General features: G+C 38.4%; 1 protein-coding gene across 7 annotated transcripts in view; it reads right to left on the minus strand.

The window, feature by feature from the left end:
• The window catches only part of LOC115803651 (sal-like protein 2), a 900,219-nt gene that overhangs the window by 280,400 nt on the left and 592,236 nt on the right, over positions 1-27,583 (minus strand). For all 7 annotated transcript variants that reach the window (XR_016391489.1, XR_016391490.1, XM_089905397.1 and 4 more), the window contains 2 exons: positions 12,799-12,869; positions 7,601-7,749 (listed from right to left, as the gene is read on the minus strand). The gene's annotated coding sequence lies outside the window, so the exon portion shown is untranslated. The remainder of the gene's footprint in view (positions 1-7,600; positions 7,750-12,798; positions 12,870-27,583) is intronic.

Consider the following 27,583-nt stretch of genomic DNA (forward strand, 5'->3'; position numbering starts at 1 on the left):
CGCCGCAGGCTCGCCCCGCCCTCCGTGCCCCTCCCTCCGCCCCGCCTGAGTGAGCCAGAGCCCCCGAATCAGCGGCTCCTTTAACCCCGTCCTGTCTGAGCGAAGAACAGACGCCCTACAGCGACCTACACGCAGAGGCGGGGCCAAATCCAAAGCTGAGCCCCTGGGAGCTGTGAGAACAAAGAAGAGAAAGGGAAATCTCTCTCAGAAGCCTCAGAAGCAGCGGATTAAAGCTCCACAATCAACTTGATATACCCTGCATCTGTGGAATACATGAATAGACAACGAATCATCCCAAATTAAGGAGGTGGAATATGAGAGGAAGATTTATGATTTTTTCCCCTTCTCCTCTTTTTGAGAGTGTGTATGTGTATGCTTCTGTGTGAGATTTTGTCTGTATAGCTTTGCTTTCACCATTTGCCCTAGGGTTCTATCCATCCGTTTTTTTAAAAATTTTTTTCTCTTAATAATTATTTTAATTTTAATAACTTTATTATATTTTATCTTATTTTATTTTATTATACTTTATCATCTTTCTTTGTTTTACTTCCTTCTCTCCTTCCTCCCTCCCTCCCTTCTTTCTTTCTTTCTTTCTACTTCTACTAATTATTTCTTTCTACTTTTTCTCCCTTTTATTCTGAGCCGTGTGGATGAAAAGCTCTTGGTGCTACAGCCAGGAGTCAGTTCTGTGCCTCTGAGGTGGGAGAGTCCACTTCAGGACACTGGTCCACAAGAGACCTCCCAGCTCCACATAATATCAAACGGCGAAAATCTCCCAAGAGATCTCCATCTCAACACTAGCACCCAGCTTCACTCAACGACCAGCAAGCTACAGTTCTGGACATCCTATGCCAAACAACTAGCAAGACAGGAACACAATCCCACCCATTAGCAGAGAGGCTGCCTAAAATCATAATAAGTCCACAGACACCCCAAAACACACCACCAGATGTGGACCTGCCCACCAGAAAGACAAGATCCAGCCTCATCCACCAGAACACAGGCACTAGTCCCCTCCACCAGGAAGCCTACACAACCCACTGAACCAACCTTAGCCACTGGGGACAGACACCAAAAACAACGGGAACTACGAACGTGCAGCCTGCAAAAAGGAGACCCCAAACACAGTAAGATAAGCAAAATGAGAAGACAGAAAAACACACAGCAGATGAAGGAGCAAGATAAAAACTCACCAGACCTAACAAATGAAGAGGAAATAGGCAGTCTACCTAAAAAAGAATTCAGAATAATGATAATAAAGATGATCCAAAATCTTGGAAATAGAATAGACAAAATGCAAGAAACATTTAACAAGGACCTAGAAGAACTAAAGATGAAACAAACAACGATGAACAGCACAATAAATGAAATTAAAAATACTCTAGATGGGATCAATAGCCAAATAACTGACGCAGAAGAACGGATAAGTGACCTGGAAGATAAAATAGTGGAAATAACTACTGAAGAGCAGAATAAAGAAAAAAGAATGAAAAGAAATGGGGAAGTCTCAGAGACCTCTGGGGCAACATTAAATGCACCAACATTTAAATTATAGGAATTCCAGAAGAAGAAGAGAAAAAGAAAGGGACTGAGAAAATATTTGAAGAGATTATAGATGAAAACTTCCCTAATATGGAAAAGGAAATACTTAATCAAGTCCAGGAAGCACAGAGAGTCCCATACAGGGTAAATCCAAGGAGAAACATGCCAAGACACATACTAATCAAACTGTCAAAAATTAAATACAAAGAAAACATATTAAAAGCAGCAAGGGAAAAACAACAAATAACACACAAGGGAATCCCCATAAGGTTAACAGCTGATCTTTCAGCAGAAACTCTGCAAGCCAGAAGGGACTGGCAGGACATATTTAAAGTGATGAAGGAGAAAAACCTGCAACCAAGATTACCCAGCAAGGATCTCATTCAGATTTGATGGAGAAATTAAAACCTTTACAGACAAGCAAAAGCTGAGAGAGTTCAGCACCACCAAACCAGCTTTACAACAACTGCTAAAGGAACTTCTCTAGGCAAGAAACACAAGAGAAGGAAAAGACCTACAATAACGAACCCAAAACAATTAAGAAAATGGGAATAGGAACATACATATCGATAATTACCTTAAATGTAGATGGACTAAATGCTCCCACCAAAAGACACAGATTGGCTGAATGGATACAAAAACAAGACCCATATATTTGCTGTCTACAATAGACCCACTTCAGACCTAGAGACACATACAGACTGAAAGTAAGGGGATGGAAAAAGATATTTCATGCAAATGGAAACCAAAAGCAAGCTGGAGTAGCAATTCTCATATCAGACAAAATAGACTTTAAAATAAAGACTATTAGAAGAGACAAAGAAGGACACTACATAATGATCAAGGGATCAATCCAGGAAGAAGATATAACAATTGTAAATATTTATGCACCCAACATAGGAGCACCTCAATACATAAGGCAAATAGTAACAGCCATAAAAGAGGAAATCGACAGTAACAAATTCATAGTAGGGGGCTTTAAAACCCCACTTTCACCAATGGACAGATAATCCAAAATGAAAATAAATAAGGAAACACAAGCTTTAAATGATACATTAAACAAGATGGACTTAATTGATATTTATAGGACATTCCATCCAAAAACAACAGAATACACATTTTTCTCAAGTGCTCATGGAACATTCTCCAGGATAGATCATATCTTGGGTCACAAATCAAGCCTTGGTAAATTTAAGAAAATTGAAATTGTATCAAGTATCTTTTCCGACCACAACACTATGAGACTAGATATCAATTACAGGAAAAGGTCTGTAAAAAATACAAACACATGGAGGATGAACAATACACTACTTAATAACGAAGTGATCACTGAAGAAATCAAAGAGGAAATAAAAAAAATACCTAGAAACAGATGACAATGGAGACACGACGACCCAAAATCTATGGGATGCAGCAAAAGCAGTACTAAGAGGGAAGTTTATAGCAATACTATCCTACCTTAAGAAATAGGGAACATCTCGAATAAACAACCTAACCTTGCACCTAAAGCAATTAGAGAAAGAACAAAAAACCCCCAAAGTTAACAGAAGGAAAGAAATCATAAAAATCAGATCAGAAATAAATGAAAAAGAAATGAAGGAAACGAGAGCAAAGATCAAAAAAACTAAAAGCTGGTTTTTTGAGTAGATAAACAAAATTGATAAACCATTAGCCAGACTCATCAAGAAAGAAAGGGAGAAGACTCAAATCAATAGAATTAGAAATGAAAAAGGAGAAGTAACAACTGACACTGCAGAAATACAAAAGATCATGAGAGATTACTACAAGCAACTCTATGCCAATAAAATGGACAACCTGGAAGAAATGGACAAATTCTTAGAAATGCACAACCTGCCAAGACTGAATCAGGAAGAAATAGAAAATATGAACAGACCAATCACAAGCACTGAAATTGAAACTGTGATTAAAAATCTGCCAACAAACAAAAGCCCAGGACCAGGTGGCTTCACAGGCGAATTCTACCAAATATTACGAGAAGAGCTAACAGCTATCCTTCTCAAACTCTTGCAAAATATAGCAGAGGGAGGAACACTCCAAAACTCATTCTACGAGGCCACCATCACTCTGATACCAAAACCAGACAAGGATGTCACAAAGAAAGAAAACTACAGGCCAATATCACTGATGAACATAGATGCAAAAATCCTCAACAAAATACTAGCAAACAGAATCCAACAGCACATTAAAAGGACCATACACCATGATCAAGTGGGGTTTATTCCAGGAATGCAAGGATTCTTCAATATACACAAATCAATCAATGTGATACACCATATTAACAAATTGAAGGAGAAAAACCATATGATCATCTCAATAGATGCAGAGAAAGCTTTCAACACCCATTTATGATAAAAACCCTGCAGAAAGTAGGCATAGAGGGAACATTCCTCAATATAATAAAGGCCATATATGACAAACCCACAGCCAACATCATCCTCAATGGTGAAAAACTGAAAGCATTTCCACTAAAATCAGGAACAAGACACGGTGGCCCACTCTCACCGCTCTTATTCAACATAGTTTTGGAAGTTTTAGCCACAGCAATCAGAAAAGAAAAGGAAATAAAAGGAATCCAAGTCGGAAAAGAAGAAGTAAAGCTGTCACTGTTTGCAGATTACATGATACTATACATAGAGAATCCTAAAGATGCTACCAGAAAACTACTAGAGCTAATCAATGAATTTGGTAAAGTTACACGATACAAAATTAATGCACAGAAATCTCTGGCATTCCTATACACTAATGATGAAAAATATGAAAGTGAAATCAACAAAACACTCCCATTTACCATTGCAACAAAAAGAATAAAATATCTAGGAATAAACCTACCTAAGGAGACAAAAGACCTGTATGCAGAAAATTATAAGACGCTAATGGAAGAAATTAAAGATGATACAAATAGATGGAGAGATATACCATGTTCTTGGATTGGAAGAATCAACATTATGAAAATGACTCTACTACCCAAAGCAATCTACAGATTCAATGAAATCCCTATCAAACTACCACTGGGATTTTTCACAGAACCAGAACAAAAAATTTCACAATTTGTATGGAAACACAAAAGACCCCGAATAGCCAAAGCAATTTTGAGAACGAAAAACGGAGCTGGAGGAATCAGGCTCCCTGAATTGAGACTATACTACAAAGCTACAGTAATCAAGACAGTATGGTACTGGCACAAAAACAGCAAGATAGATCAATGGAACAGGATAGAAAGCCCAGAGATAAACCCACGCATATATGGTCACCTTATCTTTGATAAATGAGGCAGGAATGTACAGTGGAGAAAGGACAGCCTCTTCCATAAGTGGTGCTGGGAAAACTGGACAGCTACATGTAAAAGTTTGAGATTAGATCACTCCCTAACACCATACACAAAAATAAGCTCAAAATGGATTAAAGACCTAACTGTAAGGCCAGAAACTATCAAACTCTTAGAGGAAACCATAGGCAGAATACTCTATGACATAAATCACAGCAAGTTCCTTTTTGACCCACCTCCTAGAGAGGTAGAAATAAAAACAAAAATGAACAAATGGGACCTAATGAAACTTTAAAGCTTTTGTACAGCAAAGGAAACCATAAACAAGACCAAAAGACAACCCTCAGAATGGGACAATATATTTGCAAATGAAGCAACTGACAAAGGATTAATCTCCAAAATTTATAAGCAGCTCATGCAGCTCAATAACAAAAAGACAAACAACCCAAACCAAAAATGGGCAGAAGACCTAAATAGACATTTCTCTAAAGAAGATATACAGGCTGCCAACAAACACATGAAAGAATGCTCAACATCATTAATCATTAGAGAAATGCAAATCAAAACTACAATGAGATATCATCTCACACCGGTCAGAATGGCCATCATCAAAAAATCTAGAAACAATAAATGCTGGAGAGGGTGTGAAGAAAAGGGAACCCTCTTGCACTGGTGGTGGGAATGTAAATTGATACAGGCACTGTGGAGAACAGTATGGACGTTCCTTAAAAAACTACAAATACAACTACCATATGACCCAGCAATCCCAATACTGGGCATATACCCTGAGAAATCCATAATTCAAAAAGAGCCATGTACCAAAATGTTCATTGCAGTGCTATTTACAATAGCCCGGAGATGTAAACAACCTAAGTGTCCATCATCGGATGAATGGATAAAGAAGGTGTGGCACATATATGCAATGGAATATTACTCAGCCAGAAAAAGAAACGAAATTGAGCTATTTGTAATGAGGTGGATAGACCTAGAGTCTGTCATACAGCGTGAAATAAGTCAGAAAGAGAAAGACAAGTACCGTATGCTAACACATATATATGGAATTTAAGAAAAAAAATGTCATGAAGAACCTAGGGGTAAGACAGGAATAAAGACACAGACCTACTAGAGAATGGACTTGAGGATATGGGGAGGGGGAAGGGTGAGCTGTGACAAAGCGAGAGAGAGGCATGGACATATATACACTAACAAATATAAGGTAGATAGCTAGTTGGAAGCAGCGCCATAGCACAGGGATATCAGCTCGGTGCTTTGTGACTGCCTGGAGGGGTGGGACAGGGAGGGTGGGAGGGAGGGAGACGCAAGAGGGAAGAGATATGGGAACATATGTATATGTATAACTGATTCACTTTGTTATAAAGCAGAAACTAACACACCATTGTAAAGCAATTATACTCCAATAAAGATGTAAAAACAAAAACAAAACAAACAAAAAAAAAACCCAATGGAGTGTCATAGAACCAAACAAATTAAACAATACTAGTTTTGCGATACGTATCTTCCTGTTCCCCACTCTGCCCTGTGATGTTCTGATCTCTCCAGGGTCTAGAATGGAGAGCTCTGCTTTCCCTCTGCCATGCTCTTCCCTCCTGTTCTCCTAAGATCTATCAAGTTCGTGACCCTGAGTTGTAGTTACACTTGGTCCCTGTAGCCAGGCATAAAATTATTTGAAGCAATGGTTTCTTAACTTATGTTCCCAATTCTCTGTCAAAGAGGTCTCCAGACATATCCACAGCTATTCTATCCCCCCGCTTTTTTCAGCACTCTAGTCCTTTTAAGGTCTCACCTGCTGAGATTCTTGTGTACTATAAACAGAAACACAATCCATTACACCTATGCTTGGGTTCAACTTTTATAACCTCTGGTAGCAGTTTAGCTTTAAAGGCCAAACAAGGAACAATGAAACGATTCAAATTGCAGGCAGAGAAGGCTTTTCTGATTACTACTTTAAACCTCATATGCACTATGCCCAGCAATATAAAAAATGTCCTCCCAACAATTTTTGTCTTTGTAGGGGGCATGGAGTGGGTCCTATGAGATGTTTGTGTTTGTGACCACCAGGTGGCAGTGGTTCCATTCCTCTCATTCCTCCAGTGCCTTAACCGTCAAAAGCATGACAGCTACTAGAGGATTTGCTCTTGATTGGCTGAGCCACCAACAGAAAGGCTATCTCGTGCATTAGAGAAGGAGAACTAAGACACAGGAGCAGCTCTTCAGGGGAGAAGATTTGGAATCATTAAAATTGTATCAAGAGTGTGATATCAGGATGGAGAACATGCTGGAATGTGCATTCATAGTCTTGTGGCTTCAGCTTGGCTGTAAGTTGGAGGTTAAGAGATGAGAACCATAAGGGCACATTTATCCAAAGCTGGAGAGAAGAGAGAGAGGGGTTTAGTCTCAGCTCATCCCAGGCTTTTTGTTGGAATTTTTCAAAACTGCTGAACTGAAAGCTTTGTTTCATTTCTGATTTTGTTTTCCTGAACAGGGTTGAGGGGAGAAGACAAGGTGGAGCAGAGTCCTCAGACCCTGAAAATCCAGGAGGGAGACAGTCTCATCCTCAACTGCAGCTACACGGTCAGCAATTTTAACGGGCTACAGTGGTATAGACAGGATCCTGGGAAGGGACCCGAACTTCTCTTCCTTCTTTACTCAGTTGGGGACAAAAAGCAGAAAGAAAGACTAAAAGCCACCTTGTTAAAGAAGGGAAGCTCTCTGCACATCGCAGCCCCTAAACCTGAAGACTCAGCCACTTACCTCTGTGCTGTGGAGACACAGTGCTCCCCAGGCACCTGCAGCCTGTACACAAACCCTGCAGCTGGGGCTCTGGAATCAGGGCATCTTTGGTGTTTTCCCCTCCTCGAAGAAGTAGTTACTTAGCACCCAGAACCTCTTTCCAAGTAGTCCTATGGAGAATGAAATCTTGTGACATAGCCAGACAGCAGAGATTACTGTTCATTCTGTCCAGGATCCTGAGTTATACTGGTATTCAACTTTTTCTTTCATTAAAATGTTTAGGTCAGATTTTGGTATCAAGATTATAATAGTTCATTAGATAAGTTGCAATTTATGGCTCCTTTTCTATCTATAGAAGAATTTGTGCAAGGTTTTTAATAATTTTTTTTTAATTTTCAGAAAGTTCACTAGTGAGCCATCTAAGCATAGTTTCACTTATGGGAGAAACTTAATAATCCTTCAATTATGGATTCAGTTACTTTAACAGGTAAGGGGTTCTTTATATATTTGTTTTTTTTTCTTGTGAAAGTTGGTCAATTTTGTTATTTCCGCACATAGTTTATTATTTGCTACCTTTACTTTATTTATCTCGCTACTTTTTCTAGTTCTTTGAGTTGCAAGTTTGACTATTGATTCTCAACATTTCTTCTTTCCTAACAAATATAATTTAAATCCATAAATTTGCCTCTAATTACAATTATTCCTTGACTTCCAGTGGGGTTACGTCCCAATAAACCCATCATAAGTTGAAAATATCTTAAGTCAAAAGTGCATTTAATACACCTAAACTCCGGACATCATAGCTTAGCCTAGCTTACCTTGAACGTGCTCAGAACACTTATATTAGCCTACAGTTGGGCAAGATTATCTAACACAAAGCCTATTTTATAATATGGTGCTGACTATCTCATGTAATTTATTGAATACTGTACTGAAAACAAAAAGCAGAGTGGTTGTCTGGGTTCACACCGGTTTTGTTTTGTTTTTTTTAACATCTTTATTGGAGTATAATTGCTTTAAAATGGCATGTTAGGTTCTGCTTTATAACAAAGTGAATCAGCTATACATATACATATATCCCCATATCTCCTACCTCTTGTGTCTCCCTCCCACCCTCCCTATCCCACCCCTCTAGGTGGTCACAAAGCACCGAGCGGATCTCCTTGTGCTATGCAGCTGCTTCCCACTAGCTATCTATTTTACGTTTGGTACTAGGTGTGATGGTCATTTACCCTTGTGATCCAGTGACTGGCTGGGAGCTGTCCAGCATCAAAAGAGAGCATCATACTAGCCCAGGAAAAGATCAAAATTCAAAATTTGAAGTGTGGTTTCTACTTAATGCCTATCACTTTCATACCATCATAAAGTCAGAAAACCGTAAGTCAGGGACCTTCTATACTGCTTTTGCTGTATCCCACATGTTTGGATATGTCATATATTCATTATTATTCAACTACAATGTTTGGTAATTTCCATTTGAAGTGGGGATTTTATGTCCCATGATGATATTTCCAGGGACGTAAGAATGGCCAAATCCTGCCCTGCTCACCACTGGGAAGATTCCTGAGGATGCTTATATGTATTAGCTTCATACAAATGGAAAGTGAAGAAGGACTTTCAGCCGAACCAGGACCTGATTACCTCTAAAGCAGGAAAGGTGGGTTGAGGTTCAGGCCTAAGTGGAGTTTCCTACTTCCTTCTGAATCCAGAAAAGCAAGCTCAGAATTCCTATAAGGATGAGTAGGAGAGATAGGCCACGCCTCAAACTAGCCAAGGGTTGACTTGATTTTCAAGTATCTGAGCTGAAATAGAAAGAGAAAGAGGTAGCCAATCACAGGGTACTAAATTAGCTCTCCTTAGATTTGCTTATTATCACAGGTAGGCAAAGACTTAAAATGCAAGCGATATAAGCAGAGTGAGTGGAGTCTTGAGTCCTACATTTTAAGTTAGACTAAGGACTAATTTCCTACTCATAAATGGACTGCGAACAAAAGAATCAGCCCTCCTCACCCCTCCAGTGTGGGGAGGGGAAGAGGCAAGGTCTACAAAGAAGGAAAGCAGAAGTGGAAATTTCCTGATTTAGGCAAAGAGAGGTATTCTTTTATCCACACCATCTGGTTTTGTTTAATTTTAATCTTTTGGGTTTACAGCTTTAAAGTCTGCCCAATGTGTTCAGGGAAAGAGATCAGAGAATTATCATGGGATCCTTGTTTCCACCTGCCCTTATTTTGTCATTCGCATCATTACCACCATCATCTTTATTATCATTTATGGAACACTTACCATATGCCAAGTCCATTGCTAAGCACTTTACAACTCATTTTATAATCTAAAAACCGCAAAGTAATATTAACCCATCCTCAGTTGAGGAAAACTAAGGCTTAAGAATGTTTAAAGATGAAGGGATTTCTGAGATAAAGTAAATGCTGCAGGCAATATAAGATGAGATTAAAAAATAAAAACTCCAGAGTTAACCAATTGGACAGTATTTGTCAAATTTTACTGTACATTTAAGAATCACATGAAGAAAAAATATGTCTTATTCTGATCAACAGATTCTGATTCAATAGGTCTGGCATGAGGTTGGGGGTTTACTTTTTTAGTAAGTTACTTGATGATTTTGGTTCAAGGGACTGGGAGATTTTGCTCTGAAAAACACTATAAATGGAAGACTGATGAATTTCAGGAGGATGGATGATATGAAAATGTATGTGTTGTGTACTCACTTAGATGTTAGGTGGTTAGAGAACCTCAGAACCCACCTGGGGACACCTAATGCACGTAACACCTTATTCTGATTAAACCATATCCTATTTTGATTAGTAAAAAAAAAAATCTCTTTTTTAATGATAAAGAAGGTAATGACTTTTGTTTTCAACAACAGCAAAAAGAAATTTATCCATGGTTTAATGAATGGTGCGATTTGGTATAAAACTGATGTAAGTGCAAGTTTTTGTCATCTTAATGACCTACTCCAGCTGTTAGTGGAATGCCTTTTGTAACTGCAGGTACTCAAATGTGAAATGGAGAAAGTCTTAATTCTATGACAAGGGCTATTGTTATGATGATGGATGCTGTTGGATCAAAGATGTTTGTAAGTGTTCGTTGTTTATTTGTTTTCATTCTTTATTTTTAATTAAAAGACAAAACCTCTCTATATGTTAAAGGCCATGAGTCAGTTATTTCTTAATATTTCCTCCTCTGTTCTAAAGTTTAAATATATTATACTTCATAATTTTAATTAATCTTTTAACTCTTTCTGGATTCTTTACAACATTTAAAATTCATATAGAAGAAAGCAATTTACAACATTGATAAAATTTTGTTTATTGCAAAATATAGCACAATAATTATCTAACCTCTGCCTTCATAGTTCTCCTAATAATTTCCAGAAGAGACCACACTGACGACTTATAATTGTTTTATGACCATGTTTAATCTTCTGCCATATCCTCACAGCCAGGCTTTCCTTTTCCTGTATCTCTGGTGATTTGGTTGGTGCAGGGCTTATTATTGAATTTTGTCCCTCAAGCTCATCTAATTGGTAAATATTAATTGATTTACTAATATTATTGGAATTATTTAATTATAATATATATTTATAAATTACACAATATAAAATATTGGACTATATATGTATATTTTTTTATTTTGTCTTAAGAATTAGAAACCTTTATTTAGAATCACTTATAGAATCAAAGAGATTTTTTTTCCATTTAGACGAATAAGATGTACTCTGGAGCATTTTTCATTGTCACAAATTTGGCAGCTGGGACCCAGAACTAGGGACCAAGAGGCATTAAGCATTCATCATTTTCCATTAAGAACAACTCACAGCCAGGCACTCTAGGATTTATGGAGAAGCAACTGTACAGACCCTGCAACCCCTGATCTTCACTTCTTTAGCTGAAGTGAGGGATGGAGCAGTCAGCAGAAGAGTATCATCAGAGTGTTCCACTTTCCCCATGAGCCACTTCAGACATCACTATCCTAAAATACTTGCTTTTAAAGACAGAGATCATCGCAGTAAAAAGGAAAACTGCATGGCATTCTGTCTTTGGATATCTGTTTCTGGAGCAGATTTTGATCTATTTTTTCATCTACTTCAGCAGAAGATGAGGAAATCAGAGAAGGATGGTACAGTGAAGGGGGGCAGCATTGGGGCTGCCTGGGTGTCTCCATGAGGCACAGTGAGGAAGAGTGAGTGCTGTGTCCCACAGGTGCCACCTCTGAAGGCAGCAGGCCTGAGTCATCAGCCAGTTCTCCACCAGGAAAAGGGGAGACAAGAAGCCATGGGCAGTGCTTCCTGAATGGGATCTGACAGGGAGGGGAAGATCCTGCCTTGAGGAGGCTCCTGAGGGTCCCCGGCTGCTCTCTCACAGGGATGCTCGCACATCGAGGCCATCAGTGGTTGGGCAGGAAAGCAGTACACCCAAAGGTGCACACCAGTTAAATGAGAAAGTGTCTGCCATTTAAAAAAAATTCTTCTTAATTTCTGTTTCTTCCCTAACCTCAAGGGAATTAGAACCAAAGAAAAAAGGCAGAGGAAGAGAACAGAGCAAGCCATGCTGACCTTACTGCAGCCAGGAGTCAAGCCTCAGGTTCAAAGAGCAGAAGAGAGAAATGAAGATGGAAGTTTTAACCAGGGCTGCACTGAGATTTATTTAATACATGAAAGTGGCCCAGAGGTCTTGTGGTTTTCTTTCCAAGATGTCTCTAGGGGATAAGGTTCAATGTTCCTCCAAGGACCCATCGATACTTATGCCTCCTTGCTTTACTCGGATACTCTCTCCTCTCCCCCTTGCTCCACTTAGAAAATGCTTACTTTGCCTCAGGTAGGCTAACTTGCATTATTTCAGTGTATCATCTCCTAAATCTGTAACTGATGCTTGTCCTTTGATTTGCCTATAGGACTAAAACTTTTGAAATAAAATGGTAAGCAAGGCAGCTTTATTTTTTTCCCAGCAGTACATCCTTTCCTTGAAGTGATGAGCTGAGAATCACCCATGTGCCTGAATGAAGGAAACATCATGTGGTTTTAAAAATGAAAAAAAGCAAAAACTCTGTAAATACTGCAACAATTGTCTTGTTACACACAGTGATCATTCTAAAAACTTAAATGACCAAAACTGTCCTATCTGTAACATGAGACGCACATCTAAGCTCTTCTCTTCCATTATCCGTACAGTAACTTTACAAAAGCTGGTAGGTGGACTTGCCTGGGATCTGGTGACGGCATTCATGTGTTCAGTCGCAAGAGGGGCCTGCTGTGTCTCTGTCAGTAACGTCCCTGATCAGATGGGGAAAGAGTAGTTACCTCACATGCAATATTGAAGTCATGTGGAAACTATGACAAATGATATATTTTATTCTCTTTGTTATAAGCAGAATAGTCTGGGCACAGCTTCCAAACATTCAATGATTCCTGGCCTTGTCCCAATCCATTATGAAAGGTTTTCTTGCTACTTAAAATGGGATGACACACAAAGGGGAAGACAGGAAGTGGCTATGCAACTTTCCAGCTTAATTGATCCATTTTTGTCAATTTTTTTGTAGGAACAAAGAAAAGTGTAATTTTTTTTCCAATGGGAAGAGAATTACTTTTCCTCAATCTCTTTTAGTTCTCTTAAACTTGAGAAGATAACAAGAAAACGTTTTCAAGTCTACTCCCCCTTCTTTCTTACAGTGTCTTTCCTTTTTTCTCTCCTTTCTCTCCTGGCCAGTCCAGTCTGTGTTGGGGCTGCTAGGCACACGCAGAGAATGGGGAAAGACCAGTTATGAACAGGGTTTGTGGAGCGTAAGGATGAGTGCCAGGTCTATTGTTTCCTTTATACCAAGACATGCCGTCTATAAATACCCTCCTAGTAACACATGATCCCTAGAAACATTTTAGGAGACCAGAGAATCGGGCAACTTGGCTTCTAGGTTAGGATCTGACCTTAACTTTCTCAGTCACTTTGAGCACATCACCCTCTGTATCTGAGTCTCATTTACTCTTTCTTGTCATTTTTTAAAAAGTATTTCTTTTCTTTAAAATTTTTATGAATTTATTTATTTTATTTTTGGCTGTGTTAGGTGTTCGGTGCAGCGCACGGGCTTTCCCTAGGTGCGGAGAGCGGGAGCTACTCTTCGTTGCAGTGCGCGGGCTTCTCATTGTGGTGGCTTCTCTTGTGGAGCATGGGCTGTAGGCACCTGGGCTTCCGTCGTTGCGGCACACGGGCTCAGTAGTTGTGGCTCACGGGCTCTAGAGCACAGGCTCAGTAGTTGTGGTGCATGGGCTTAGTTGCTCTGTGGCATGTGGGATCTTCCCAGACCAGTGCTCGAACCCGTGTCCCCTGCATTGGCAGGCAGATTCTTAACCACTGCACCACCAGGGAAGCCCCATCTTTCTTGTCATTTAGAGAGACTTTCCCCCTCCTCTCAAGGCCGTATAAGACTTGGTGTTCTTCCTGAATAGGCCACAGAAATGCCAATAAAAATTCCATTAGAAAAATCTTTTAACTTGCTTATGAACTAAACGTTGTTCAACCGAAAATAAACAGCATAGAGACTTCCTACTCCAGTTCTTAATGTACACTTTTTCATACACAAAAAGAGAAAGTGAAAAGAAAATCACATCATTTGGCTTAGCAGTGGGAGACGTGCCCACAAGATGTCAGTATATGTTAGAACTAATACACAAATTCAGTAAAGTTGCAGGATACAAAATGAATACACAAAAATCAGTTGTGTTTCCACATACTAATAACAAACTATCAGAAGGTGATGTTAAGAAAACAATTCCATCTACAATTGCATCGGACAGAAAATATTTAGGAATAAATTTAAACAAGGAAGTGAAAGACCTGTACATTGAAATCTATAAGACATTGATTAAGGAAACTGAGAAGACAAAAATAAATGGGAAGATACTTTGTTCTCATGGACATAAAAAATTAAATTGTTTTAATATCCATAGTACCCAAAGCAATCTACAGATTGAATGAAATCCTTGTCAAAATTCTATGGCACTTTTCACAGAAAGAGAACAAAAAAATCCTGAAATTTGTATGGTACCAAAATAGACCACCAATAGCCAAAGCAATCTAGAGAAAGAGGAACAAAACTGAGGGCATCACATTTGCTTATTTCAAACTGTATTACAAAGCTATAGTAGTCAAAACACTGGTACTGGCATAAAAACAGACACATTGATCAATGGAGCAGAATGGAGAGCCCAAATATAAGGCCCTGTTGTCTAGGTGCTCCGGCCTGGTGTCAGGCCTGAGCCTCTGCGGTGGGAGAGCTGAGTTCAGGACATTGGACCACTAGAAACCTCCCGGCCACATGTAGTATCAATCAGTGAGAGCGCTCCCAGAGATCTCCACCTCAATGTTAAGACCCTGCTCCACCCAATGGCCAGCAAGCTCCAGTGCTGGACACCCTATGCCAAACAACTAGTAAGACAGGAACACAGCCTTACCCATCAGCAGAGAGGCTGCCTAAAATGATATTAAGCTCACAGACACCACAAAACACACCACTGGACGCAGCCCTGACCACCAGAAAGACAAGATCCAACCCCACCCACCAGAACAAAGACACCAGTCCACACCAGTCCACTCCACGAGGAAGCCTACACAAGACACTGAACTAACCTTATCCAATGGGGGCAGACACCAAAAGCAAGGGGAATTATGAACCTGCAGCCTGCAAAAAGGAAACCCCAAACACAGTAAGTTAAACAAAATGAGAAGACAGAGAAATATGCAGCAGAGGAAAGAGTAAGGGAAAAACCCACCAGAGCAAAAAATATGAAGAGGAAATAGGCAGTCTACCTGAAAAAGAATTCGGAGTAATGATAGGAAGGATGATCCAAAATCTTGGAAATAGAATGGAGAAAATACAAGAAACGTTTAACAAGGACCTAGAAGAACTAAAGAGCAAACAAACAATGATGAACAACAAAATAAATGAAATTAAAAATTCTCTAGAAGGAATCAATAGAGAATAACTGAGACAGAAGAACGGGTAAGTGACCTGAAAGAGAGAATAGTGGAAATAACTACCACAGAGCGGAATAAAGAAAAAAGAATGAAAAGAATCAACGACAGTCTCAGAGACCTCTGGCACAAAATTAAATGCACCAACATTCGAATTATAGGGGTCCAGAAGAAGAAAAGAAAAGGAAAGGGACTGAGAAAATACTGGAAGAGATTATAGTTGAAAACTTCCCTATTATGGGAAAGGAAATTGTCAGTCAAATCCAGGAAGTGCAGACAGTCCCATACAGGATAAATCCAAGGAGAAACATGCCAATTCACATATTAATCAAACTATCAAAAGTTGAATACAAAGAAAAAATATTAAAGGTAGCAAGGGAAAAACAACAAATAATATACAAGGGAATGCCCATAAGGATAACAGCTGATCTTTCAGCAGAAACTCTGCACGCCAGAAGGGAGTGCCAGGACATATTTTAAGTGATGAAAGGGAAAAACCTACAACCAAGATTACTCTACCCAGCAAGGATCTCATTCAGATCTGACGGACAATTTAAAACCTTTAAGACAAGGAAAAGCTGAGAGAGTTCAGCACCACAAAACCAACTTTACAACAAATGCTAAAAGAACTTCTCTAGGCAGGAAACACAAGACAAGGAAAAGACCTACAATAACAAACCCAAAACAATTAAGAAAATGGGAATAGGAACTACATATTGATAATTACCTTGAATGTAAATGGATTAAATGCTCCAACCAAAAGACATAGACTGGCTGAATGGATACAAAAGCAAGACCTGTATATATGCTGTCTCCAAGAGACCCACTTCAGACCTAGGGACACATACACACTGAAAGTGAGGGGATGGAAAAAGATATTCCATGCAAATGGAAGTCAAAAGAAAGCTGGAGTAACAATTCTCCTATCAGACAAAACAGAGTTTAAAATAAAGACGACTACAAGAGACAAAGAGCGACACTACATAATGATCAAGGGATCAATCCAAGAAGATATAACAATTGTATATATTTATACACCCAACGTAGGAGCACCTCAATACATAAGGCAAATGCTAATAGCCATAAAAGGGGATATTGACAGTAACACAATCATAGTAGTGGACTTTAACACCACACTTTCAGCAGTGGACAGATCATCCAAAATGGAAATAAATAAGGAAACACAAGCTTTAAATGACACATTAAACAACATGGATTTAATTGACATGTATAGGACATTCCATCCAAAACAACAGAATACTTTCTTCTCAAGTGCTCATGGAATATTCTCCAGGATAGATCACATCTTGGGTCACAAATCCAGCCTTGGTAAATTTAAGAAAATTTAAATTATATCAAGTATCTCTTCTGACCACAACACTATGAAACTAGATATCAATTACAGGAAAAGAACTGTAAAAAATGCAAACACATGGAGGCTAAACAATACACTACTAAATAACCAGGAGATCACTGAGAAATCAAAGAGGAAACCAAAAAGTACCTAGAAACAAATGACAATGAAAACACGACGACCCCAAACATATCGGATGCCCCAAAAGCAGTTCTAAGAGGGAAGTTTATAGCAATACAATCCTACCTTAAGAAACAAGAAAAAGCTCAAATAAACAACCTAACCTTACACCTAAAGCCATTAGAGAAAGAAGAACAAAAGAACCCCAAATTTAGCAGAAGGAAAGAAGTCATAAAGATCAGATCAGGAATAAATGAAAAAGAAATGAAGGAAACAATATCCAAGATCAATAAAACTAAAAGCTCTTTCTTTGAGAAGATAAACAAATTGATAAACCACTAGTCAGACTCATCAAGAAAAAAGGGAAGGAGACTCAAATCAACAGAAGTAGAAATGAAAAAGGAGAAGTAACAATTGACACTGCAGAAATACAAAGGATCATGAGGGATTACTACAAGCAACTATATGCCAATAAAATGGACCACCTGGAAGAAATAGACAAATGCTTAGAAAAGCACAACTTTCTGAGACTGAACCAGGAAGAAATAGAAAATATAAATAGACCAATCACAAGCACTGAAATTGAAACTGTGATTAAAAATCTTCCCACGAACAGAAGCCCAGGATGAGTTGGCTTCACAGGCGAATTCTATCAAACATTTAGAGAAGAGCTAACACCATCCTTCTCAAACTCTTGCAAAATATAGCAGAGGCAGGAACACTCCCAAACTCATTCTATGAGGCCACCATCACCCTGATACCAAAACCAAAGGTGTCACAAAGAAAGAAAACTATAGACCAATATCACTGATGAACATAGATGCAAAACTCCTCAACAAAATACTAGCAAACAGAATCCAACAACACATTAAAAGGATCATAAACCATGATCAAGTGAGCTTTATCCCAGGAATGCAAGGATTTTTCAGTATATGCAAATCAATCAATGTGATACACCATATTAACAAACTGAAGGATAAAAAACATATGATCATCTCAATAGGTGCAGAAAAAGCTTTCAACAAAATTCAACACCTATTTATGATAAAAGCTCTCCAGAAAGTAGGCATAGAGGGAACTTACCTCAACGTAATAAAGGCCATATATGACAAACCCACAGCCAACATCATCCTCAATGGTGAAAAACTGAAACCACTTCCTCTAAAATCAGGAACAAGACAAAGGTTGTCCACTCTCGCCACTATTATTCAAAATAGTTTTGGAAGTTTTAGCCAGAAAAACAAATAAAAGGAATCCAAATCAGAAAAGAAGAAGTAAAGCTGTCACTGTTTGCAGACGACATGCTACTATACATAGAGAGTCCTAAAGATGATACCAGAAAACTACTAGAGCTCATCAATGAATCTGGTAAAGTAACAGGGTACAAAATTAATGCACAGAAATCTCTTGCATTCCTATACACTAATGATGAAAAATCTGAAAGAGAAATTATGGAAACACTCCCATTTACTATTGCAACAAAAAGAATAAAATACCTAGGAATAAACCTACCTAAAGAGACAAAAGACCTGTATGCAGAAAACTATAAGACACTGATGGAAGCAATTAAACAGATTTCTTCAGATTGAGAAACAGATAGAGAGATATACCATGTTCTTCAATTGGAAGAATCAACATTGTGAAAATGACAATACTACCCAAAGCAATCTACAGATTCAAAGCAATCCCTATCAAACGAACAATGGCATTTTTTTTTTTACAGAACTAGAACAAAAACTTTTAAAATTTGCATGGAAACACAAAAGACCCTGAATAGGCAAAGCAATCTTGAGAAAGAAAAATGGATCTGGAGGGATCAGGCTCCCTGACTTCAGAATATGCTACAGGGCTACAGTAATCACGACAGTATGGTACTGGCACAAAAACAGAAGTATAGATCAGTGAAACAGGATAGAAAGCCCAGAGATAAACCCACGCACATATGATCACCCTATCTTTGATAAAGGAGACAAGAATATACAATGGAGAAAAGACAGCCTCTTCAATAAGTGGTGCTGGGAAAACTGGACAGCTACATGTAAAAGAATGAATTAGAACACTTTCCAACACCATACACAAAAATAAACTCAGAATGGATTACAGACCTAAATGTAAGACCAGACACTATCAAACTCTTAGAGGAAAACATAGGCAGAACACTCCTTGACATAAATCACAGCAAGATCTTTTTTGACCCACCTCCTAGAGAAATGGAAATAAAAACAAAAATAAACAAATGGGACCTAATGAAACGTAAAAGCTTTTTCACAGCAAAGGAAATCATAAACAAGACAAAAAGATAACCCTCAGAATGGGAGAAAATATTTTGTTGCAAACGAAGCAACTGACAAACAATTAATCTCCAAAATATACAAGCAGCTCATGCAGCTCAATATCAAGGAAACAAACAACCCAATCCAAAACTGGGCAGAAGATCTAAATAGACATTTCTCCAAAGAAGATATACAGATTGCCAACAAATGCATGAAAAGATGCTCAACATCACTACTCATTAGAGAAGTGCAAATCAAAACTACAATGAGGTATCACCTCACACTGGTCAGAATGGCCATCATCAAAAATTCTACAAACAATAAATTTTAGAGAGGGTGTGGAAAAAGGGAACCCTCTTGCACTGTTGGTGGGAATGTAAATTGATTCAGCCACTATGGAGAACGGTATGGAGGTTCCTTAAAAAACTAAAAACAGAACTATCATATGACCCAGCAATCCCACTACTGGGCATATACCCTGAGAAAACCGTAATTCAAAAAGAAGCATGTACCACACTGTTCATTGAAACCCTATTTACAATAGCCAGGACATGGAAGCAACCTAAATGTCCATGGACAGATGAATGAATAAAGAAGATGTGGCACATATATACAATGGAATATTACTCAGCCATAAAAAGAAACGAAATTGAGTTTTTTGTAGTGAGGTGGATGGACCTGGAGTCTGTCATACAGAGTGAAGTAATTCAGAAAGAGAAAAACAAATACCGTATGCTAACACATATATGTGGAATCTAAAAAAAAAGGAAAAAAGTTCTGATGAACTTAGGGGCAGGACAGGAACAAAGACACAGATGTAGAGAATGGACTTGAGTACACAGGGAGGGGGAAGGGTAAGCTGGGACGAAGTGAGTGAGTAGCACTGACATATATACACTACCAAATCTAGAATAGATAGCTAGTAGGAAGCAGCTGCATCGCACACGGAGATCACCTCGGTGCTTTGTGCCCACCTAGAGGGGTGTGATAGGGAGGGTCGGGGGGAGATGCAAGAGGGAGGGGATATGGGGATATATGTATACATATAGTTGATTCACTTTGTTATACAGCAGAACCTAACACAACATTGTAAAGCAATTATACTCCAATAAAGATGTTAAAAAATAAAAGTAAAAATAAACCCATGTGTACATAGTCAATTAATTCATGAAAAAGAAGCCAAAAATATACTTTCAGGAAAGGAAAGTCTCTTCAATAAATGGTGTTAAGAAGAATGGAAAGCCCTATGCAAAAGAATGAACCTGGACACTTATCTTACACCATACACAAAAATCAACTCAAATTGGATTAGAGACTTGAACATAGACCTAACCCAATAAAACTCCTAGAAGAAAGCATACGGAGCAAATTCCTTCACATCAGTCTTGGCAGTGATTTTTTGTATTTGACACCAAAAGCAAAGACAACAAAAGCAGTAATAAACAAGTGGAACTACATCAAACTGTGAGGCAAAAGAAACCATGAACAAAATGAGAAGGCAATCTAGGGAATGGGAGAAAATATTTTCCAATTATATATCTGATAAGGGGTTAATATCAAAATATATTAAAATATCATATGATCAATAGAAAAAGCAATCTGATTAAAAAATAGGCAGATCATCTGAATAAACATTTTCCCAAAGAAGCCATACAAATGGCCAATGGGTGAATTAGAAGATACTCAACATGACTAATAATCAGGGAAATGAAAATCAAAATGAAAATGAGGTATCACCTTACACCTGTTAGAATGGCTATTACCAAAAAGAAAAGAAAAACAGTGTTGGTAAGAATGTAAAGAAGAGGGAACCCTGTGAACTGTCAGTGGAAACATAAATTAGTGCAATGTCTATGGCAAACAGTATGGAGATGCCTCAAAAAAATTAAAACGAGCACTACTATACGATCCAGCATTTCCACTTCTGGGTATATACCTGAAGGAAATAAAAGCACCATCTCAAAAAGATATCTCTTCATTGCAGCTCATCTACAATAGCCAAGACTTGGAAACAACCTAAGTGTCCACTGACAGATGAATGAACAAGGATAATGTCATAAAAAAAAAAAAAAGAAACCCTGCCATTTACAACATGGATGAAACTTGAGGGCATAATGTTAAGTGAAGACAAAGTCAAATACTGTATGAAAATTAAAATTTTAAAAATACTGTATGAAATCACTTGTATGTGGAATCTAAAGCACAGGCACAGACACACACACACAGACACACACACAGACACAGCAGAACTCATAGGTACAGAGAACAGATTGGCGATTGTCAGAATCAGTGGGGATGGGGGTGGGAGTCTGTGAAGGTGTTCAACAGGTACAAACTTCCAGTTAAAGATAAATTACTCCTGGGGATGCAATGTACAGCATGATGACTATATTTAAAATTTGAAAACAAAGACGTCACTATATGAATTCCCCTGGTCTCAAAGTTTGATTTGCTTTTTTTATAGTAGTTTGAACAGTTTAATAACAAATTTGGGATGGAATGTATATATGAGTAGAGTAGCTTTCACTTGAATGCAATATACAAGATTAAAATAAGATATAATGCCTAGGTGGGAATGCATGGTCAGCATGAGAAAACAGTCATCAAGGATGTCACAGGGAGGGACTAGGGAAGATCTGGGGACCCCAGTAGTGATTCTGTGCCCTCATATGATATGTGAATTTGGAATTCCCATAAAGGAATCAAGGAGAGTATGAAGACAATCTACAACAGAATAACTCAGTTATTCTCATTGGGGTTTCTTTATGAGGTGCTGAAACAAAAATAAAATGCTTAAAATTTGATCATTTGGCATAAACAACTTCATTAGATGAAATTTCAGGATAAAATGGAAAAGAATCTTCATTCTTTCAATGTCAAGAGAAGGAAATATTTTTATTTTGGAAAGCGTTTATACTGTTAATAGTTTTTATATTTTCACTGGTTAAACAGTATGTTATGAGAAGCTTTGTCTTCGTGACAACTATAACAATAATTATAGAATTGCACCAAACAATGTATGTGCACTCATGACAAACACATGGCCAAATATTTGGATTTAGAGGACCTGTGGATCCTTGCTTCCTACAACTTCTAATAAGTTAAGCACAGCGTTACATCACAAGTGAATATGATTTTCCTGACACTACCATTTGTTATTCCAGTACACAACTGGAGATATAACAGAAGTCAGAACCCTGTTTTGTTCTCATTTGTCTGAGTGATATTTGCTGTTGTGAAGTTACCAGTTCCCATGATTTGGCGGGTAAGTAGGAAGGAAGGGGGGTGATGGCTTCTTGCTTATCTTTTATAGGGAAGTCGAGGATCAGTGAACATATTTCACCTTAGAATCGAAATTGGAGGCAAGAAAACAATCAGAAGAACATGAATGAATATTTGCAAACACAGCATGATTCATAATGAATTTGTTTCTGGTAAGCCCTTCAGATTCCATCACAGATTAATTTACTAAATTTGGAAATTTGAAGTAATAAATCTCCTTCCCATATGTCCTTCAATATTGATCACTGGACTGTCCTTTCCTATATATAATCATTTATCATTAAACCACAAGGAAAGGGAGAACAATGTTTAAGGCGGGCCAAATCTCCCAACCTGGGTGTTATACACATTCAGACTTGATCCAGCCAGAAACTACATTTCAGAGACAGCTGCTATAGTGCAGCTGAGGGACCTTGCACCTTTACTGTCAGGAACTCAGAGCAGGGCCATTTCAACAAGGGGGAAATCCTGCCATTATGCTGCTCCCCAGACTGCTGTGGGCATTCATGGCTCTCCTCTGCTTAGCTACACATAATTGCAAACCAGGGCCTCGGCTGCCTGTCAGCACTCAGAGATGAAATGGGACAGAGGAGTAGATGTCTCAACTAAAAATACACTCTCACCCCTGCGACACTCATTAATGAGTTATTTTGACCTTAAAGTCAAAGGACTAGCACTGTTTTAGAGGCCTTGTCTGTACTTTCTTTTCTACTTGTCTATTTGCCTTTGGTTCTTTTATTTTAATTCTTCCGTTAAAACAATGAAACCAAATGGAAGATTGACAGCTACATTCCACAAGAACGTGTAACAGTATACAAAACGTCAGTTACCAACTTCTGTGGCACTGACATGTACTGAGTGTTTACAGCCTGTAGATAACATGTTTTGTAGGAGTGCATTATAGCATTGTGTCACAGAAAGATCTGGCATGCTTATCTTGACTTTATTTTACAAAGAGAAAAATAATCAGCTCCTCACAAGTGAGACTGAACACTTTGGACCAATGGGATAGAAAATGTGACATCAAGACAAGCACAGGACACATGATCTACTAAGTACAGTTCTACTTGGGGAGGCAACAGGACTGAAGATCCGGAATATCCTGATCTTCCTCAAAGTCTAATAAATAAGACTCAATGTCAGGTTTCAAAAGAATATATTATTCCTGTTATAATTTCATGAAAACATAAAAAACTGAATAGATTCTGAAAATCCGAGGGGCTGATTTTTTAACATTTCATGTTAAAGTAACTTTATTTAGTGAAAAATCTAAATAGAGCCCTAAAACCCAGTTAAAAAAAAGAGATACATTAATTATTTTGGATAATATTGCCTTTCACCAAGAAAGCTGAAAATCTGTGAGTTTTAAAAGAACTCCACTGATTCAGAATGGAGAAAAGTAAAGAGAGGCTAAAAAAATGACCAGTAAGTAGATGACAAGAAGGGTGCATACCCTATACTAAATTCTATTTTAAATGCACCGGCAAAATTATTCTGCTGAATAATTATCAACGCATGTCAACCTGTTTAATCTGTAGTTCCCCTCAGCTCAAAACTTTAATACTAATTTTTCCATGCTCCTTTTCAGATACTGCCTAACAATTACCGTGGGAAGAAAAGTAGACATAGTTTTGTAGTGAGCCAGGCTTTTTCCCCATCTGTGCACTGACCACGTGGTCTATGAACATAAAACCCTACTTCCTGTTTGGAGGAGTGACACAGGAACCCAGGTACTATGTATATGTGCTGCTAGGCCCTCAAAGACACTGAACTCTCAGCTTGAGGCAGAACTGAAAACATATGTGCAGGGGAATTCTTGCCATATGGTGCTCTCCAGCCTGCACTGGGTATTCCTGGCCTTCATCTTCTCTGGTAGGGATGGTTCCAAATATGGGTACAAATGTTCAGGTTGAAAGGACTGCACACAGGCACATGGTACTTCACATGGACTTGGGGAGGAAAGGAGGATTGGAGAAAAGAAAGCTTATCATGATTTCAATTTGGTTTTTCTTTGGGTCCTAAATTAGTCTAATTCCTACATTATTTTGTTCACTACTTCAGCTCTGTTTTCTGATTTTTTCCCACAGGATTTGGTGCGGCCCAGAAAGTTACTCAAGTCCAGCCAGCCATATCCAGTCAGCTAGGGGAGGCGGTCACCTTGAGCTGTCAGTATGAAACAAGCTGGAGCCGGTACGATATTTTTTGGTATAAGCAGCTTCCCAGTGGAGAGATGACTTTCCTTATTTATCAGAGTTCTTCTGGCCAAAATGCAAAGAATGGCCGCTATTCTGTAAACTTTCAGAAAAGACATAAATTCATCAGCCTCACCATTTCAGCCTTACTGGTGGAAGATTCTGCAAACTACTTCTGTGCTCTCTGGGAACTCACAGTGCTTGAAGTAATAGGAAAAGCCAAACAAAAACCCCAGAGCTCAATAAGAGAGAGCCCCCTTGCTGCGGGAGCCACGCTGAAAGGCACACCTGCAGACCCCAGACAAGAAATGGTAGTCCTGTGGTTGCTTAATCTGTGGTCTGGATCAGGAGATTTAATTCTAAATAAAATCTCCTGCTATCTCACTTGGGAACAGATGTCCAGAGTAACTTTCTACTAATACATACTCAGTCTTGAATCTTTGACTTTAAGTCCATCACACAGAACATGTGTAAAATTGTCTAAAGTTGAAAACTTGCTCCATAATAATTTAAAGTGGCAGTTCCACCTAAAGACACTCACATCACAAACCTGTGTCTAGTTATCTGAAATGCTCATGAAAATCATTGCCTTAGTCCTTTCCTCTTAGACTTTGTGTCAGGGTACAGTTAGAGAAGCAAATCACAAGTGATCTAGAATAAGAGACTCACTGTAGAGAATAGAACTCAGGCAATAGCTAGAGCTGGTGGAGGGGTCTATACAAAGCTGTTATCTTTGCATCTGGTGTTGAGCCTGAATTCAGTGTTAGTCAGTTAGAGTGTCATTTGGGAAGGAAAGGTGGATGTGGACAAAAGCATGGACAGACTGTGACATGTACAGATACTAGAACCCATGAGGACAATGGTACACACAAAGACACACTAAAACTTGTCTGTCTCTCACCTCCTTCAGTCTCACAATGGTGGGTGACCTCAAGGAAAAGTGGGTGTCATTTGCCCTCATGCTACATGCATACTTGGTCCAAGACAAAAGAGAAGATGAGGAGGAGATCGGGTGGGCGGTAGAGGAGTTGTGAGTCAACAATAAGATGAGCTAGTTCATCAGCAGCCACATGTGTGAGTTGCCCAGTTCCTGGAGCCCTGCACCAACCAGCAGAGCATTAAAAAGGTGGCTACTTCATGACAACTACCTTCTAAACCTTGCGCAAGTCTTTTCTGTGGCCAACCCTAACCCAGAACAATACAGGGAAGCAAATTCTGGGACACAGATTTCCAGATAGCTGAGACACTACAAAGCTACTACAGTACCCTCTATGTCAACTAGTCACCCATCTATACCTCTTTTAACAACACAACTTTCAAATAAACACAACAGCAAAACTATGCTTCCTGTTAATAAGATGCAGTTATTCCCCATTCAACCAAAACCAAGCTAACCCTCTCCCGAAGAGAGTACACCAAGTTAATTTATCCATTTTGGGGTGGTGTTCTTTCCTCTTATACCTCATTCACACTGTCCCATTGAATCCTGCATCTTAACCACTGAGATACAATGAGATATAAGATAAACTTCTACTTGCACTTCATATGTTACCACAGGCAGACAAGTAGGGGAGAGATTTAAAAATGGTTAATGTATACATAACCATATTCATTTCAAAATGAAAAAGAAATTGTCATAAGTATTATAGTTCTTGTTTCTGCAAATGACCACATGATTGTAGGTGGTATTGATAACTACCATCTCCATTACCCATTCCATAACCCATTTGCTCATAGCAAGTACCTTCACTCACTGCTCTACTTGACTTCCTGAAAAACAAGTTTCTGATTCAGGAGCAATGCTATGTGCAAAACCATAAAGATGAATAAGGAATTCTGCAAGTCCACCACTGTGGTTTTGGCAGAAATCTGCAAGGCACTGAAGGCAAATCCAGGGGTCTATTTAAGTGGAAATAATCTTGCCAATACCCAGGGAAAATCGATATATTGTATTCTAGGAAATATCATTAAGAATGATGCCTGATTTCACATCAGAAGTCACCAAGTGAAAACATTTTTAAAGTGTTAAAAAAAATAAATAAAACTTTGAAACTGGCTTCTTATGAACATGAAAGTATATTTTAAAATTGTCTTTGTTAAAAATCACTGCTAATAGGGGGGAAAGTCAAGGCACAGAATGGTAAACTGTATTTGCAATGCATATTTCTGATAAAGACTCAAATGCAATATATATTAAAAGCTCATGTAAATCAATAAGAAAAGAGTTAATAAGAATGGCAAAAGCTTGGAGCTCCAATTCAGAAATATTATATCCAATAGCTAATAAATATACAAAATTATCATTATTCATCAGGGAATGTTATTATTATTATTCATTAGGGAAATGAAAATAAAACCTCATCAGTGTCCTTTTAGCATCCTGAGTGAATCAGTATGGCTAGAAGAATATGACCTGAGAAGAGAGGGAAAAATAATGACTGTCTCCAGGAAAATAAGTGATTAAGTAAATTTCTTAGAAGCTCCCATCATTGAACTGATGTGAAGAAAACAACAAGCAGTAACAGAACACAGACCCGGACATTGAAGGAAAGGAAGGTTTTACTAGAAAAAAGAAAGTTGGTACTTATTGGGCTTACTATATGTCAGGCACTGTAGTATGCATTTCAGATTCATTATCTAATTCAAATATCATAAACCCTATGAGATAGATTTTATTGTTCCAATTTTTTTAATTTTTCGGAAATGAGACATAACTTTCCTAACTGTGAATATCATCTCTAACTTTTATTGTCAGCCAGAGTGTAGCATTTATGGGGCTCCTAAAGAGCACGGTTTGAACT

The sequence above is a fragment of the Delphinapterus leucas genome, chromosome 2, assembly GCF_059928025.1.
Source record: "Delphinapterus leucas isolate spDelLeu-1000000601 "Yukka" chromosome 2, BTC_Dleu_Yukka2, whole genome shotgun sequence".
Taxonomy (NCBI): Eukaryota; Metazoa; Chordata; class Mammalia; order Artiodactyla; family Monodontidae; genus Delphinapterus; species Delphinapterus leucas.